General features: G+C 48.3%; 1 protein-coding gene across 1 annotated transcript in view; it reads left to right on the plus strand.

Moving 5' to 3' along the window:
- Positions 1 to 17,250, plus strand: part of LOC126233875 (uncharacterized) — a 108,917-nt gene that overhangs the window by 51,932 nt on the left and 39,735 nt on the right. The gene's annotated exons all lie outside the window — the stretch shown is intronic.

Raw genomic sequence — 17,250 nt, forward strand, 5'->3', positions numbered from 1 at the left:
TTTTGGCAGACTGGCGAGTGTCCGCTTTGGCACTGGGCAAAGCCTGGGATGGGAGGGCCCCAAGGGACCCCTTCCGGGCGAGAGGAGCCGAAGAAGGCCCACGCTTCTCCGGCTGTGAAGGGGGAACAGATGTCCCCGGTGGTTGGGGTGGTGTTGCTCCTGAAGTAGATGGAGCAGGAGCAACAGGGAGTGAAGTGCCCCCCACAACCGAGGGGGCCGGTGATGGCTGACAGAGCTGAGTTCGAACTGTTGGGGACGACACTGAAGAAGTTCGAACAGGTGTTGCAGCAGCAGCATAGGTGGACGGCATGGGCACAGGATGTAGCCTTTCAAACTTCCGCCGTGCCTCGATGTAGGTCAGGCGGTCCAGGGTCTTATATTCCATTATCTTCCTTTCCTTCTGGAAGATCCGACAGTCCGGCGAGCAGGGGGAATGGTGTTCTCCGCAGTTAACACAGATAGGACGCGGGGCACATGGAGTATCGGGATGAGATGGGCGTCCGCAATCTCGACATGTGAGGCTGGAAGTGCAGCGGGAAGACATATGGCCGAACTTCCAGCACTTGAAGCACCGCATCGGGGGAGGGATATAGGGTTTGACGTCACATCGGTAGACCATCACCTTGACCTTTTCCGGTAACGTATCACCCTCGAAGGCCAAGATGAAGGCACCGGTAGCAACCTGGTTGTCCCTCGGACCCCGATGAACGCGCCGGACGAAATGAACGCCTCGTCGTTCGAGGTTGGCGCGCAGCTCGTCATCAGACTGCAAAAGGAGGTCCCTATGGAAAATAACACCCTGGACCATATTTAAACTCTTATGCGGTGTGATCGTAACAGCAACATCCCCCAACTTGTCACAAGCAAGTAACCGCCGTGACTGGGCAGATGATGCCGTTTGTATCAGGACCGATCCAGAGCGCATTTTTGACAAACCCTCCACCTCCCCAAACTTGTCCTCTAAATGCTCGACGAAGAACTGAGGCTTTGTGGAGAGAAAAGACTCCCCATCAGCCCTCGTACAAACTAAGAATCGGGGCGAATATTTGCTACTGCCATCCTGAGATTTACGTTCCTCCCACGGCGTGGCCAGAGAGGGGAACGTTTTCGGATTGTACTTTTCAGCATTAAATTGAGCCCGAGAACGCTTAGAGACTGCTGGCGGCTGGCCGCCAGCGAGAGAAGAAGTGCCACGCTTCATTGCGTGTCATCCACCCTGATGCCACCTACTCCGACCAAGGGCCCTCCCCACGGGCGCCACCCAGCCACAGCAAAGGCCACCTGGCAGGATGGCCATTGCCGGGAGTCCCGATGCCCCAAGGAGATGGGCATCTACTCCTTGGCATACGTGGGGAGTGAACGGCGCAGGCATCAGTAGAGCGATCCCTGTGTTGTCAGGGGGCTACAACCAAGAGGGTACATGGCGGCCCCACCACAACGGACTGGCTACCGTGCTGGATGTTAGGTGACAAGTGGTCCATGGTCGCCGTCAGTGCAGAAAATGGCCCTGCACAGTGTTTGGCAGAGAGTGTACGCAGGAGCGTATCCATGCCCAAGCGATGGAAAGCGGGCAGGACTGCAACGCAACGACGAATAAGATGGCGAAAGTTCGGAACACAACATGGACACAAGGCACCAAGTAAGGCGCCCTTCCCCAATTGGCTCGCTCTTCGGAAGAATTTTGAAATATGGAGGTCAAACCCAACAGGGGACCAAAACATAAGGCCGAAACGTGTGAGACTCCTTTTAGTCGCCTCTTACGACAGGCAGGAATACCGCGGGCCTATTCTAACCCCCGAACCCGCAGGGGGGCAGGGGGCAGGGGGAAAGAGAACAAATAAAGGAAATGGGAGAGTAAAACAAAGGTGAGACTGTTCTTACGTCAGCAACAGACACTGCGGAACATTCCCAATAGAATCCCAGACATGTTTCCCAAGTGAGGGGAAAAAAGAGTAGCAAGAGGATAGACATGCATCACGGAAGGGGGAAAGGAAAAAATGCTGCTAAGGCCCCATGGTAGCCAAGCACAAATCCGCACAAAGCCATATGTCTCACTGCTTTTTTTCCTTACACGATCTGGGAGTGATGTCTGTCGCTACTTTATGTTTACTTAGTCTCTCTTCTTAGAAACTTTAGAATGTTAATTATTAGCCTTTCTGTATGTTTTGACACAACTGGTCTTGCAAACATGTAAGGATCAGCTTGCTACAAATAACAGTAGTTTTATGTATAAATAAATTTACAAGTAAATGAAAGTACATATTAGATTACTGTGCCAGTTGGTAAGACACGCATACAACTACCAAAATTTCTAATGAGAGCGTATAGACATAGCATACACAACAGTTAATTCTATCTAAAACTACATTCCAAAACTGACAAGAAACTGATTATAAAATACATTGATATTAACTACAATGTAACATGTGACTGCAGGTATGCTGGTCAAACAGGTTTAACGTTAAAGATCAGATACGAAGAACAAATGTGTGCCTGGAAATTTGAAGCAAATCACTTCACATTTTCAGAGTATCTCAATGAAAATATTAATACGCCCACTTTTAGACAATAAGACCTATGAATAACCGTAAATAGTAAGTTACGTACAATCGCAAGAAAATTATTATATACAAGAAACCGAAGCAGAAACGATAAAGCCGCCGCCGCCGCCGCCGCCGTCCCCCCCTTTTTTTGAATGACCAAATGCGCATGGAAAATCACACTTTACTTACATTAATAGACAAAATAGTAGTATCACACCCAACAGATGATCATTAGAATATCACTCACCCCTGTCACGTCATCTTCCATGATCGCCTTCAGTTAACCTTTGAACTAAAAATCCATTCATACAAATACCTAAAACTTCGTTCTCACTCTGGCACCTGTTTGGTCCACAATATTTCTACCATCCCTCCCTGCCAAGCTACTATCACACCCTCCCAAATGTACCATATTAAGAAAAAGATAGTGTCGTGAAAATGTATCTATGTGTTATAAGTTTAACTATGACATCCGGCCTATGACCAAACAAGAAGAAAACGTAGACTTTGACCATAAAAACGCATTAGTAATGATTTACTAATGTAAATATCATGGTGAAGACAGTTTTCTAATCTGAGTATAGCATGTAGAAACCTAACTCTCTTATTCCAGATGAAGTAAACTGAAGATCTCTTAAGGTAAAAGGTGAAACGTGTTAGGAATAGGTTGGTTGGTTGTTGGGATGTTTAAGGGGTGTTAGGAATAAATAAAACAGATTGCACCAAAGTAAACGCGTTTGAAGTTCAAAGAACTAATATTTTCCCTTACCGTTTGTTAGTTCCCTATCTTGCATGTCTGCAAATGTATTTTAATTGTACCCGCTATATGAATGCATGTCTTATTGCGTAGCGGCTAGTTCGTCTTTACTACTAGGGTCAGTCTTTAGTACACATTGCAAAGCGAAAGCTCATTTTATGTTTCACAATTACAGTGAACAGTTCCCAGTATGTGAACAACCAGTGTATTTACATATATTCTAGCAAATGGACATACCCATGTTTTGCCTTAATGTCACTACGCATTACTCATATCCCTTTCCTGGTATTGAAATTTTTTCATTTATGGTTTTTTGTAATCCCACGTTTTTACGTATTGCACTGTTTTCATGTTTGCTTGGTTCTTCATGTATAGTCTCTGTACTTTCAATTATACGGAAGCCAAGGAATATCATTACAAGAAATTTTATCTACGTGAGGTGTGACGCTGATGGATCCTGAATCAGACCGCACAAGTTTATAGTTACTAGTTGCTTCCTGGTCTGTTATCCCTCTAACTTCGTAGAGTAAGCTTATAGCCTGTTCAGTCTTCATGAAATCCACATTTTGCTTGTCTTCCAATACGTCTTCCCTTTAGGTCTATACACTATTATGAATGGGTCTTCTTTCTGCCCCCATTCTTTCAATATGCTACCATTTTTCTGGACGGTTGGTTGGTTGGTTTGAGGATTAAAGGGACCAAACTACAAAGGTCATCGGTCCCTTGTTTCACAAACATACAGAGCACAGGGAAACCATCCATAAGCATTCGAAGCAGAAGATAAATATCCCAGGGGAAGAAAATCCCCAAGGTCAATAATAAAGAACCATGGAAAACGGAGCACAGCAACAAAAACAACATAGAGAAGAAAGGCAGAAGGAAGTAAAACTGCACAGCAGAGGACTGTGGCTGGCTGACCACGAAAATAATAGGATGAGCCAGCCACTCTGCAACACGTTAAAACCACCAGCCTAAAAGATTAGGGTGGAGTCAAATTAAAACACAAAACGAAGTAAAAGATACAGTACACAAGAGGGTGACGCAATAAAATTAGAGGTACCTATAAAAGCCACTTGCTCGAATAAAACTTAAAACACGATCTGCCATAGAGACATCATCACCCAAAAGAGATGTTAAATCACCCAGGAGGTTAAAAGATCGCCTGATGGCGGTTAAAAGAGGACAGTCCAACAATATGTGGGCCACCGTCATATTTGCACCACAGCGACAATGAGGGGGGTCCTCTCGACGCAGCAGATGACCATGCGTCAGCCAAGAGTGGCCAATGCGGAGCCTACACAGAACAACAGAATCCCTGCGAGAGGCCCGCATTGAGGAACCCCACACAGTCGTTGTCTCCTTGACCTGCCGCAACTTGTTGGGGGCAGACAGAGTGCGCCATTCGTCTGCCCACATCCCAAGGACCCGACGGCATAACACCGAGCGGAGATCAGTTGCCGGGAGGCCGATCTCCAACGGCAGTTTGCGGGTGGCTTCTTTAGCTAACTTGTCGGCGTGTTCGTTTCCCGCTATCCCAACGTGTCCCGGGGTCCATATGAACACCACTGAACGTCCACGCTGTTCAAGACCATGAACGGACTCCTGGATGGCAACAACAATGGGATGGCGTGGGTAGCACTGGTCAAGAGCCTGGAGACTACTGAGTGAGTCACTGCAAATGACAAAAGACTCGCCAGTGCTGGTACGAATATGCTCAAGGGCACGAAAAATGGCTGTTAGCTCTGCGGTGTAAACACTGCAGCCTTCCGGCAAGGAGCGCTGGTCTACATAGTCCGCATGAGCATAAGCGTACCCCACACGGCCATCAACCATCGAGCCATCGGTATAGAGAACCTCCGAGTCATGGAATGCGCCAAGGAGAGCAAGGAATTGGCGGCGCAAGACTGCAGGAGGAACTGAATCTTTTGGCCATCGGGAAAGTTCCAGCCGAAGCTGCGGCCGACGAAGACACCAAGGTGGTGTATGTGGGCGGACCTGAAAAGCAGATGGAAGAGGCAAAGACTCGAGTTCACTAAGGAGTGACCGAACACGGATCCCAATTGCGTGGCCTGATCGCGGCCGCCGGCGTGGAATATGGACTGCCGCATCGGCGAAAAGGAGACGGTAGTTAGGGTGACGGGGAGAACAACGGACGTGGGCAGCATAGTTGGCTAAGAGTTGTAGACGCCGAATGTGGAGCGGAGGAACCCCAGCCTCAGCAAGTAGGCTATTGACAGGACTGGTGCGGAATGCCCCTGTCGCCTGTCGAACCCCACAGTGGTGAATGGGGTCCAGCAGTTGCAACGCTGAGGGCGACGCTGAGCCATACGCCACACTCCCATAATCAAGCCGGGACAGCACAAGGGCTTTGTAGAGCTGCAGCAGCGTGTTACGATCTGCACCCCAAGTGGTGTTGCTGAGGCAGCGGAGGGCATTCAGATGCTGCCAGCACTGACGCTTGAGCTGACGAATATGTGGAAGCCAAGTAAGCCGGGCATCGAACAGCAATCCCAGAAAACGGTAAGTGTCAACAACCCTGAGCATGGCATCCTGAAGATAGAGCTCAGGGTGGGGATGGACAGTTCGACGCCGACAAAAGTGCATAACACAAGTCTTCGCAGGGGAAAACTGAAACCCATGGGCTAGGGCCCACGCCTGCGCCTTGCGTATGGCTCCCTGCAACCGACGTTCTGCAACACCAATGGTGGAGGAGCTGAAAAAGATGCAGAAATCGTCAGCATATAACGTGGGTGAGACAGACGACCCTACTGCTGCTGCAAGGCCATTAATGGCCACAAGGAAAAGGGGCACGCTCAATACAGAGCCCTGTGGAACTCCGTTCTCCTGGATATGAAGCGAACTATGGGATGTGCCAATTAAAACGCGGAATGTCCGAACAGATAAAAAATTCTGAATAAAAATGGGGAGAGAGCCCCGGAGACCCCACCCGTGCAATGTGGCGAGAATATGGTGCCGCCACGTCGTGTCATATGCTCGGGAGAGATCGAAAAAGACGGAGACGAGGTGTTGGCGCCTGGAAAAAGCAGTGCGGATTGCAGACTCAAGAAAGACCAAAGTATCGGCGGCAGAACGGCCCTGACGGAAGCCGCTCTGGCATGGAGCCAGAAGACCCCGAGACTCGAGCAGCCAACACAGCCGACGACTCACCATACGTTCCAATAGCTTGCACAGAGTATTTGTCAAGCTGATGGGCCGATAGCTATCTACATGAAGCGGGTCCTTACCAGGCTTCAGCACCGGAATGACGGTACTCTCCCGCCACTGCGACGGAAAGACACCATCGCCCCACATGCGGTTGAAGAGGGCAAGAACACACTGCTGACAGTCCGGGGAAAGGTGTTTGAGCATCTGATTGTGGATGCCATCCGGCCCAGAGGCTGTATCAGGGCACTGTGCCAGGACGCTCTGGAGTTCCCACAAACTAAATGGGGCGTTATACGCCCCAGGTTTTTCTGGACGATTCTATTCCTTTCTCCATCCGAAATTTATTTAGTTCTTTCCGCATTACAGAATACTTGATTCGATCTCTCTCAATGCATGCTTTTGCTTTGCTTTAACATTTCATTTCAGCCGACTTCATCCTTCTCTGGCCTTTGTTACTCTCCAAGTCTCACTTCTGTATGTGAGCATACGTGTTGCCATTACTTTGACGAATTCTTAGTGTCTTGGCTGACGTTTTACATCTAGTACTGTTGCTTGCTAGATCTGGTATAAAATGACATTTTACTTAACATTAAGTCAATTTGTTTTTCAAATGCAGTTAAATATTAGGGCATTGCAACAGGGACTGACAGTATTAATGTGGTAATAGTAAACTGCAGGAGCGCCTATAGAAAGGTCGCAGAACTGCTCTCAATAAACGGTTATGTCCACATAGTACTAGGGACGAAGAGTTGGCTGAAACCAGATGTAAACAGTAATGAAATTCTGAACTCAGAATGGAATGTATACCGCTGGACAGTGAATTATAGCAATAAGAAGTGCAATAGTATCGGAGGAAATTGACGGAGATCCGAAATGTGAAATAATTTGGGGGAAGGTCGCGGTTAACGCAGGCTCAAACATGGCAATTGGATTTCTATAGCCCCCCGGCTCAGCAGCTGTTGTGACAGAACACCTGAAGCAAAATTTGGAAATCATTTCGTGTAGATTTCCCGACCATGTTATAGTTTTGGGTGGAGATTTTAATTTGCCAGATATAGACTGGGAGACTCAAACGTTTATAATGTGTGGCAGGGACAAAGAACCCAGTGAAATTTTTTTGAGTGCATTATCTGAAAACTACCTTGAGCAATTAAACAGAGAACCGACTCGTGGCGATAACATATTAGACCTTCTGGTGACAAGCAAACCTGAACTATTTGAAACAGTTAATGCAGAACAGGGAATCAGCGATCAAAAAGCGGTTACAGTATCGGTGATGTCAGACGTAAATAGAATTATTTAAAAGGGTTGGAAGATTTTTCTGTTTAGCAAAAGTGACAAAGTGGCTTTCAGAGTACTTGCCGGCTCATCACAAAAGTTTCATCTCAAGTACAGATAGTATGAGGATCAGTGAACAAAGTGCAAAACCATCATACAATATGCATTAGATGAGTATGTGCCAAGAAATATCGGCATAGATGGAAAAGAGCCGCCGTGGTACAACAACCGAGTTAGAAAACTGCTACGGAAGCAAAGGGAACTTCGCATCAAACAAAAATTGCCAAAGCCTTGCAGACAGACAAAAATTACACGAAGCGAAATGTAGTGTGAGGAGGGTATGGGAGAGGCGTTCAACGTATTCCAAAGTTCTATACATAGACTTGGCAGAAAAATCTTAAGAAATTCCGGTCTTATGTCAAAGCAGTACGTGACCAAAATGGTTCTGAAACAGAAGATGACAGACTAAAGGCCGAAATACTAAATGTCTTTTTCCAAAGCTGTTTCAGAGGACGACTGCATGTAGTTTCTTCTCTGGATTGTCACACAGATGACAAAAAAGTAGATATCGAAAGTGATTACAGAGGGACAGAAAAACTCTCAAAAGAGAACAGGCCGCTGGACCAGATGGGATACCAGTTCGATTTTACACAGAGTGCGCGAAGGAACTTGCTCGCCTCTTGCAGCGGTGTACCGTAGGTCTCTAGAAGAGCGTAGCGTTACAAAAGATTGGAAAAGGACACAGGTCATCCCCGTTTTCAAGAAGGGACGTCGAACATGTGCAAAACTATAGACCTATATCTCTAACGTCGATCAGTTGTAAAATTTTGGAACGCATGTTACGGTATAATGACTTTCTGGAGACTAGAAATCTAGTCTGTAGAAATTAGCACGGGTTTCGAAAAAGACGATCGTGTGAAATCTATCTCGCGATTTTCGTCCACGAGAGACAGAGGGCCATAGACACGGGTTCCCTGGTAGATGCCGTGTTTCTTTACTTCCGGATGGCGTTTAATACAGTTCCCACAGTCGTTGAATGAACAAAGTAAGAGCATATGGACTATCAGACCAGCTGTGTGATTGGATTGAAGAGTTCCTAGATAACAGAACGCAGCATGTCATTCTCAATGGAGAGAAGTCTTCCGAAGTAAGATTTATTTCAGGTGTGCTGCAAGGGGGGGGGGGTGTCGTAGGACCGTTGCTATTCACGATATATATAAATGACCTTGTGGATGCTGTAGTATTTCGAGAAGTTGAAAATGGAAAATTGTACCGAAATACAGGAGGATCTGCAACGAATTGACGCATGGTGCAGGGAATGGCAATTGAATCTCAATGGTGACAAGGGTAATGGGCTGCGAATACACAGAAAGAAAGATCCCTTATCATTTAGCTACAATATAGCTGGTCAGCAACTGGAAGCATTTAATTCCATAAATTATCTGGGAGTAGTCATTAGGAGTGATTTAACATGGAATGACCATATAAAAATAACCGTTGGTAAAGCAGATGCCAGATTGAGATTCATTGCAAGAATCCTAAGGAAATGCAGTCCAAAAACAAAGGAAGTAGGTTAAAGTACACTTGTTCTCCCACTGCTTGAATACTGCTCATTGGTGTGGGATCTGTACGAGATAGGGTTGGTAGAAGAGAGAGAGAAGATCAAATAGAGAGCAGCGCACTTCGTTACAGGATCTTTTAGTAATCGTGCAAGTGTTACAGAGATGACAGATGAACTCCAATGGAAGTCTCTGCCAGAGAGATGCTCAGTAGCTCGGTACGGGCTTTTGTTGAAGTTTCGAGAACATACCTTCATACCTTCACCGAGGAGTCAAGCAGTATATTGCTCCCTCCTACGTATATCTCCCGAAGAGACCATGAGGATAAAATGAGAGAGATTATGATGATTATTAGTGTTTTAGGGCGCACAACAGCGAGGTTATCAGCGCCCGTTCCCAAAAGTTCAATGCAGAGCCGAATTGTGAGAGAATTGGTAGTGTTCAAATTGCAAGATGGGACACAGCACATCAAAACAGGGAGATAAAACTAAAATTAAAATAGTAGTACAAACAGGGAAAAAAGGAATTAACGGTGGCTGAGTGACCACTTACAAATAATGGGTGACCAAACCACCGGACAGCACATTAAGACTTCAATCCCAATAGTTTGGGAAGAAGGCCAGACATCACACAAAAACGTAAAACTCTAGCAACACTCGCCTCATTATTAGTTAAAAGAGAGGGTAGGTCTGGTGGGAAACTGAAATCGTCCCTCAAACCCGCATAGAAAACACACTCAGTTAAAATATGTCGTATCGACAGCTGTGTCCCACATGTCTGACACGTTGGTGGCTCCTCACGACGTAACAGAAAACCATGTGTCAAAGGACAATGGCCTATTCGAAGCCGTGTAAGGGCTACTTCCTCAGCGCGTCGGTGGCGGAAGGAGGTGAGCCACGGTCGGACAGAATCCTTCACCGCTCGCAACTTATTATCCCTCACGTCCAGCCACTGAGCCTCCCACCAACGCATGACCTTCCGAGTCACGAAAGACGTAATGGCCTGCAGGGGGACGGAACAGCGAGCAGAAGGTGGGATGGAGCAAGCCTCCTTGGCAGCCGCATCTGCAAGTTCATTGCCAGGAATCCCTATGTGCCCTGGAACCCAGCAGAAAATTACATCCTTACCCTGCTGTTGCAAGAGCAGGAGTGCGTCCTGCACCTCTTGCACCATCCGATCTGCTGGGTACATCTGTTCAAGAGCGTGTAGAGCACTTTGGGAATCGGAGCAGATGACGAATTTCGTGCCACGATGTCGGCGCATATGCTCTAATGCTTGCAGAATGGCAAACAGTTCTGCATAGTAAACTGAGAACTGCTCCGGGAGCCCTATACGATGGATAGTATCGGGAAACACAGCAAAGCAGCCCATAAAATCACCCTGTTTAGACCCATCCGTGTAAACAGTAATAAAATCGGAATGGCGTTCTAAAATCTCAGTAAGCTTAATTTTAAAAAGGTGGTCTGGGGTACAATACTTCCTGTAAGCAGCCAGATCAAGAAGTAATCTTGGCCTTTGTAGTCGCCAGGGAGATCCCCTACTCCATCCCTGGTGGAGTACCTTAATGCCCTCCAGGTGTACTAACTCGAGACTCTCCTTCGCACGGATGCCAAACGGCTTTGTTGCCTTCGGACGGTGGCGGAAGAGACGTTCCAGTGCCGGCTGGGAAAAAGTGTTGGACGCCAATGAAAGAGGAGTGGACTTGGCCCTGTACGCGTGCCGTACCACGAGGAGAAGACGCCGAATGGACAGCGGAGGCTCTCCCGCCTCGACACACAGACTAGCAACCGGACTCGTGCGATAAGCCCCCGTTGAAAGCCTAATACCCTCATGGTGAATCACGTCCAACATTTTGAGGTAGGAAGGTCTGGCAGAGCCATAAGCTTGACATCCGTATTCCAGTCGAGGTCGCACAAAGGCCTTATAAAGTTGGAGCAGACGTGCCCTGTCAGCGCCCCACGATCTATGACTGACGCATTTAAGGACGTTTAATGCCTTTAAACAGCGGACCTTTAGATCCTTTAAGTGTGGCAACCATGTGAGCTTCTCATCAAAAATAAGCCCGAGATATTTCACTTTTCCCAGAAAAGGGGAGAACAGTGGCGCCCAGTTTTAAAACAGGGAGATTAAAAAGAGAACGGGAACGGTTAAAATCGACACAAACGGTCTTCTCCAAAGAGAATTTAAAGCCTGTGGTCTTAGACCATTCCTCCAATCGCACGAGTGTCAGCTGTAATTGGCGTGTAGCAGCTGTGAGGGAGGAAGACGCACAGAAAATGGAGAAATCGTCCACAAACAAGGAACACTGCACGGGCCGTCGTACTGTGGACGCAATACTATTGATGGCAATTGCGAAAGCTGTCACACTGAGGACACTTCCTTGAGGGACACCGTTCTCCTGCTTAAAACGGTCAGACAGGACATTCCTAACCTTATATTTAAAATATCTGTCCGACAGAAAGGATCGGATGAGTGTGGGTAAACGCCCACGGAAACCCCACTCATAAAGCTGCCGCAAAATGGTATGCCTCCAGGTAGTATCGTACGCCTTCTCCAGGTCGAAGAAAACCCCGATAAGGTGTTGCTTACGGAGAAAAGCATCTTGTATCGCTGTTTCGAGTAGGATCAGGTTATCGAGGGTGGAATGATACCTCCTGAACCCACACTGGCAGCGGGTAAGTAAGGATCTGGATTCGAGAACCCACACCAGGCGCCGATTGACCATACGCTCAAATGTCTTTCCGACGCAGCTCGTGAGACTAATGCTACGGTAGCTACTGGGTTCGGTCCGATCCTTCCCTGGTTTTAAAAGGGGAATTAAAATCGATTCTTTCCACGAACTAGGAAAGTCGCCTGTCTTCCAAATTTCATTAAAAAGTTGAAGGAGGACTTCCTTCGACCGCAGATCCAACTGCTGCAGCATGCTATACGATATCAGGTCTGGACCAGGTGCGGTATCCCGAGATACGGACAGAGCAGAGTCCAACTCCCACAAAGAGAAAGGCTGGTTGTATTCCTCAGCGTTCTTTGAACGGAAATCAAAACCAGCCCTCTCCTGTGTACCCCGATAGCGCAGAAAGTCTGGGTCCTGGCTAGAATCGGCCGTAATAGTTTGAAAAGATTCTGCCAACGCCCGGGCGATGTCTCTTGGAGATGTTAGGAGACACCCCCGCTCACGTATAGCTGCTATTGGCGGTCGAGAGTATCGCCTTGAGATCCTCCTAATGGCTTCCCATACTTTGCTTGAAGATGTGGACCTATTGATGGAGTTCAGGAACTCACGCCAAGACCTCCGTTTACTCTCCCTAACGATGTGTCTCGCCCGCGCCCGTGCTATCCGGAAAGTTGTCAGATGCGCAGCAGTGGGGCACCGACGGAATCTTCTCAAAGCCGCCCGTCTGTCTCTGATGGCGGTACGACAGTCGTCATTCCACCAAGGGACAGGCTGCCTCACAGGTGTTCCATGTGACTTTGGTATGGATACATCAGCGGCATGGTGCATCACCGCCGTAATGTGATCCACCCAATCCTGGACGCCTTCACACCGTTCAAAAACAGCCAACTGCCTGTAGAGCGTCCAGTTTCCCTTCCGGAACAACCATTTCGGCGGCTGTGCGACACGACCCATTTCAACTGGCAGATGAAGCCAGATAGGAAAATGGTCGCTGCCATGAAGGTCGTCGTCGACGACCCACTGAACAATGTCCGCAAGCACAGGCGAACAAATAGAGAGGTCTATGGCAGAAGACAAACCTGAAGCGGTGCTAAAATGCGTGGCCTGACCTGTGTTCAGCAGTATGACGTCGGAAGTCCTGATCAACTGCTCAATCACCTGGCCTCTGGGGCAGGTTTTGTTGGAACCCCATAATGCATTATGAGCATTAAAGTCTCCTAAAATGAGAAAGGGTCGGGGTAACTGATCAATGAGCCGTGCGAGGGCTTCACTGTCAATGTGCTCAGTGGGTGGTAGATACAGGGAGCACACTGTGACATCAACCTGGGCCAGGATCCGAGCTGCAACCGCTTGTAGCGTTGTGGTTAAGGTCACAGGTGAGGAGTGGAACGTGTCCTTAATGAACACGGCCACCCCACCCTGAGCCCTATTACCACTCAGGTCGTCTTTCCTGTACACGCGATATCCTGGAAGTACAGGCGTATCAGTCTCTTTAAAATGTGTCTCTTGCAAGGAGATGCAAAAGGGGTTTGCCTGTACTGACAGCCGCAATTCTGCAAAGCGAGGTCTGACTCCATTCAGATTCCACTGAAGTATGGGAGCCATATCAGCGTTTCGGTTTAGATTTCCCCCTGTCTTTGCGCCGCGCTGGTGAGGCACTTGTAGAGCGAGTGGCAGCAGAGGGGCTGCCAGGTTCTGGGGAAGAGGTATCAAAATCCATGACGATTTCCTCCTCATCAGTCAGGGATGCCATGACGACATCCGATGGCGCCTTCGGCAGGTTTGACGTCAAACGCCGTGCCCCTTTCCCTGCTCCCGTTTTCTTTGTGGAAGTCGGGGATGGGGGAAGTGGAGAGGCACTCTGTTGCTGGAGGGCCTTCGAAGGCTTCACTGGAGCTTTCTCAGCAATAGCGGTAGGTGCAGGTGGAGCAGCCTGAATAGCTATATCGTTAGTGGGATTGCTCTGGCAGGTACAAACGCAGGTACAGGTATTGGTGGAAGATACTGTGACGCTGGACACGGTCTGCGTCGAAGCGTCTACTTGCGACGCACGGTTGTGCACCAAGGAGGCATAGGATGTGGCAAAGACAGGGGGTTTTGTAGCCCGATACTCTTTTTTGGCTTCCACATAAGGTAGCCTCTTTGTCACCTTGATCTCCTGAATTTTGCGTTCTTCCGCAAAGACGGGGCAGTCTCTGCTCCAGACGGGATGGCTCCCAGAGCAGTTGATACACAGCGCTGGAGATGTGCAGTTGGTCCCAGCTTCATGGGCTGCCTTGCCACATATACCGCAGGTCGGTTCACCCCCACAACTCATTGTCGTATGGCCAAATCGCTGACATTTGAAACAGCGCATAGGGTTAGGTATATAAGGCCGAACCCTAAGTCGGAGGAAACCAGCCAGAACGTATTCAGGTAAGACAGGCGAATTGAAAGTCACAATGAAGGTGGCAGATTTCTCAAGAACTCCATTATTCCTACGTGTCCTTTGTTCCACGTCTACAATCCCCTGTGTTGCCCATTCTTGCTTCAGCTCGTCGACACCGATATCCATTAAATCACGGCAGGTGACAACGCCTTTACTGGAGTTGAGGGAATTGTGCAACTCGACAGTAATATCATACTCGCCTAATTTGGTTGACTTTCGAAGCAGCTCCACTTGCTTTGCCCTAGTAGTCTCAACTAACAGGGTACCATTCCTCAGGCGTTTGATAGATTTCAGTGTACCTGCGAGTCCTTCTAAACCTTTATGTATGTAGAAAGGAGACACTTTTTCAAAGGAGCCCTCCTTCCTCTTAATCACGATGAAAACATTGTCATTGACGACTCCAAGAGCCCTGTTACTCTTTTCCATCTGCATATCTGGAGGACTAGCCTCCCTCATGCGCTTGACTGATTGCGAAGTGGGTGAAGGAAAATACGTGGTTGCCATGTGCGTCCCACGAGCAGCTAGGGAACGAAACGTCAGCCCAGACAGAGCCCCGCATGCCTGGGTAAGCCTTATACAACTGAGGTGCGGCAGGTTCCTCAGAGGTCGCCCGCTAGCGACTGTTCCACCGTTGCGCCACACGGTGGTCGCTGAAGCATGCCCAGAGCTTACGGTGTCAGAGGACTGGCGGCGCACACCAGTCCACAGCTCGGGGACCCCGGGTTCGCCAAGCCCGTACCCAGCAAATAAATGCTGAGTCCCCTGAGGGGGAGAGAGATTAGAGCCCACACAGAGGCATACCGACACTTTTTCCACGAGCAATACAAGACTGGAGTAGAAGGAAGAACCGATAGAGGTACTCAAGGTACATCCGCCCGTCAGGCGGCTTGCGGAGTATGGATATAGATGTACAGTAATGGCCGATTTCGTGCATACTGTGTCAGTAAGAAAGAACAACTGCTTATGCAAATTAAGGTACATGTATCACTGTTAGTGTAATTTACTCAATGCTTTATTGTTGTGTTTGGTGTATGTAACAGCTGTTTACGTTGGTTAATGTTAAACTGTTATCTTTTTCTTTCGATGATGATGATGATGATGATGATTAGTGTTTTAGGGCGCACAACAGCGAGGTTATCAGCGCCCGTTCCCAAAAGTTCAATTCAGAGCCGAATTGTGAGAGAAATGTTATTGTTCAAATTGCAAGATTGGACACAGCACAGCAAGACAGGGTGATAAAACTAAAAATAAAATAGCAGTACAAACGGGTAAAAAAGGAATTAACGGTGGCTGAGTGACCACTTACAAATAATGGGTGACCAAACCACCGGACAGCACATTAAGACTGCAATCCCAATATTTTGGGAAGAAGGCCAGACATCACACAAAAACGTAAAACCCTAGCGACACTCGCCTCATTATTAGTTAAAAGAGAGGGTAGGTCTGGTGGAAAACTGAAATCTTCCCTCAAACCCGCATATAAAACACACTCAGTTAAGATATGTCGTATCGACAGCTGTGTCCCACATGTCTGACACGTTGGTGGCTCCTCACGACGTAACAGAAAACCATGTGTCAAAGGACAATGTCCTATTCGAAGCCGTGTAAGGGCTACTTCCTCAGCGCGTCGGTGGCGGAAGGAGGTGAGCCACGGTCGGACAGAATCCTTCACCGCTCGCAACTTATTATCCCTCACGTCCAGCCACTGAGCCTCCCACCAACGCATGACCTTCCGAGTCACGAAAGACGCAATGGCCTGCAGGGGGACGGAACAGCGAGCAGAAGGTGGGATGGAGCAAGCCTCCTTGGCAGCCGCATCTGCAAGTTCATTGCCAGGAATCCCTATGTGCCCTGGAACCCAGCAGAAAATTACAGCCTTACCCTGCTGTTGCAAGAGCAGGAGTGCGTCCTGCACCTCTTGCACCATCCGATCTGCTGGGTACATCTGTTCAAGAGCGTGTAGAGCACTTTGGGAATCGGAGCAGATGATGAATTTCGTGCCACGATGTCGGCGCATATGCTCTAATGCTTGCAGAATGGCAAACAGTTCTGCATAGTAAACTGAGAACTGCTCCGGGAGCCCTATACGATGGACAGTATCGGGAAACACAGCAGAGCAGCCCATAAAATCACCCTGTTTAGACCCATCCGTGTAAACAGTAATAAAATCGGAATGGCGTTCTAAAATCTCAGTAAGTTTAATTTTAAAAAGGTGGTCTGGGGTACAATACTTCCTGTAAGCAGCCAGATCAAGAAGTAATCTTGGCCTTTGTAGTCGCCAGGGAGATCCCCTACTCCATCCCTGGTGGAGTACCTTAATGCCCTCCAGGTGTACTAACTCGAGACTCTCCTTCGCACGGATGCCAAACGGCTTTGTTGCCTTCGGACGGTGGCGGAAGAGACGTTCCAGTGCCGGCTGGGAAAAGGTGTTGGACGCCAATGAAAGAGGAGTGGACTTGGCCCTGTACGCGTGCCGTACCACGAGGAGAAGACGCCGAATGGACAGCGGAGGCTCTCCCGCCTCGACACACAGACTAGCAACCGGACTCGTGCGATAAGCCCCCGTTGAAAGCCTAATACCCTCATGGTGAATCACGTCCAACAGTTTGAGGTAGGAAGGTCTGGCAGAGCCATAAGCTTGACATCCGTATTCCAGTCGAGGTCGCACAAAGGCCTTATAAAGTTGGAGCAGACGTGCCCTGTCAGCGCCCCAGGATCTATGACTGACGCATTTAAGGACGTTTAATGCCTTTAAACAGCGGACCTTTAGATCCTTTAAGTGTGGCAACCATGTGAGCTTCTCATCAAAAATAAGCCCGAGATATTTCACTTGTCCCATAAAGGGG

Source organism: Schistocerca nitens, chromosome 1 (genome assembly GCF_023898315.1).
Source record: "Schistocerca nitens isolate TAMUIC-IGC-003100 chromosome 1, iqSchNite1.1, whole genome shotgun sequence".
Classification (NCBI taxonomy): domain Eukaryota; kingdom Metazoa; phylum Arthropoda; class Insecta; order Orthoptera; family Acrididae; genus Schistocerca; species Schistocerca nitens.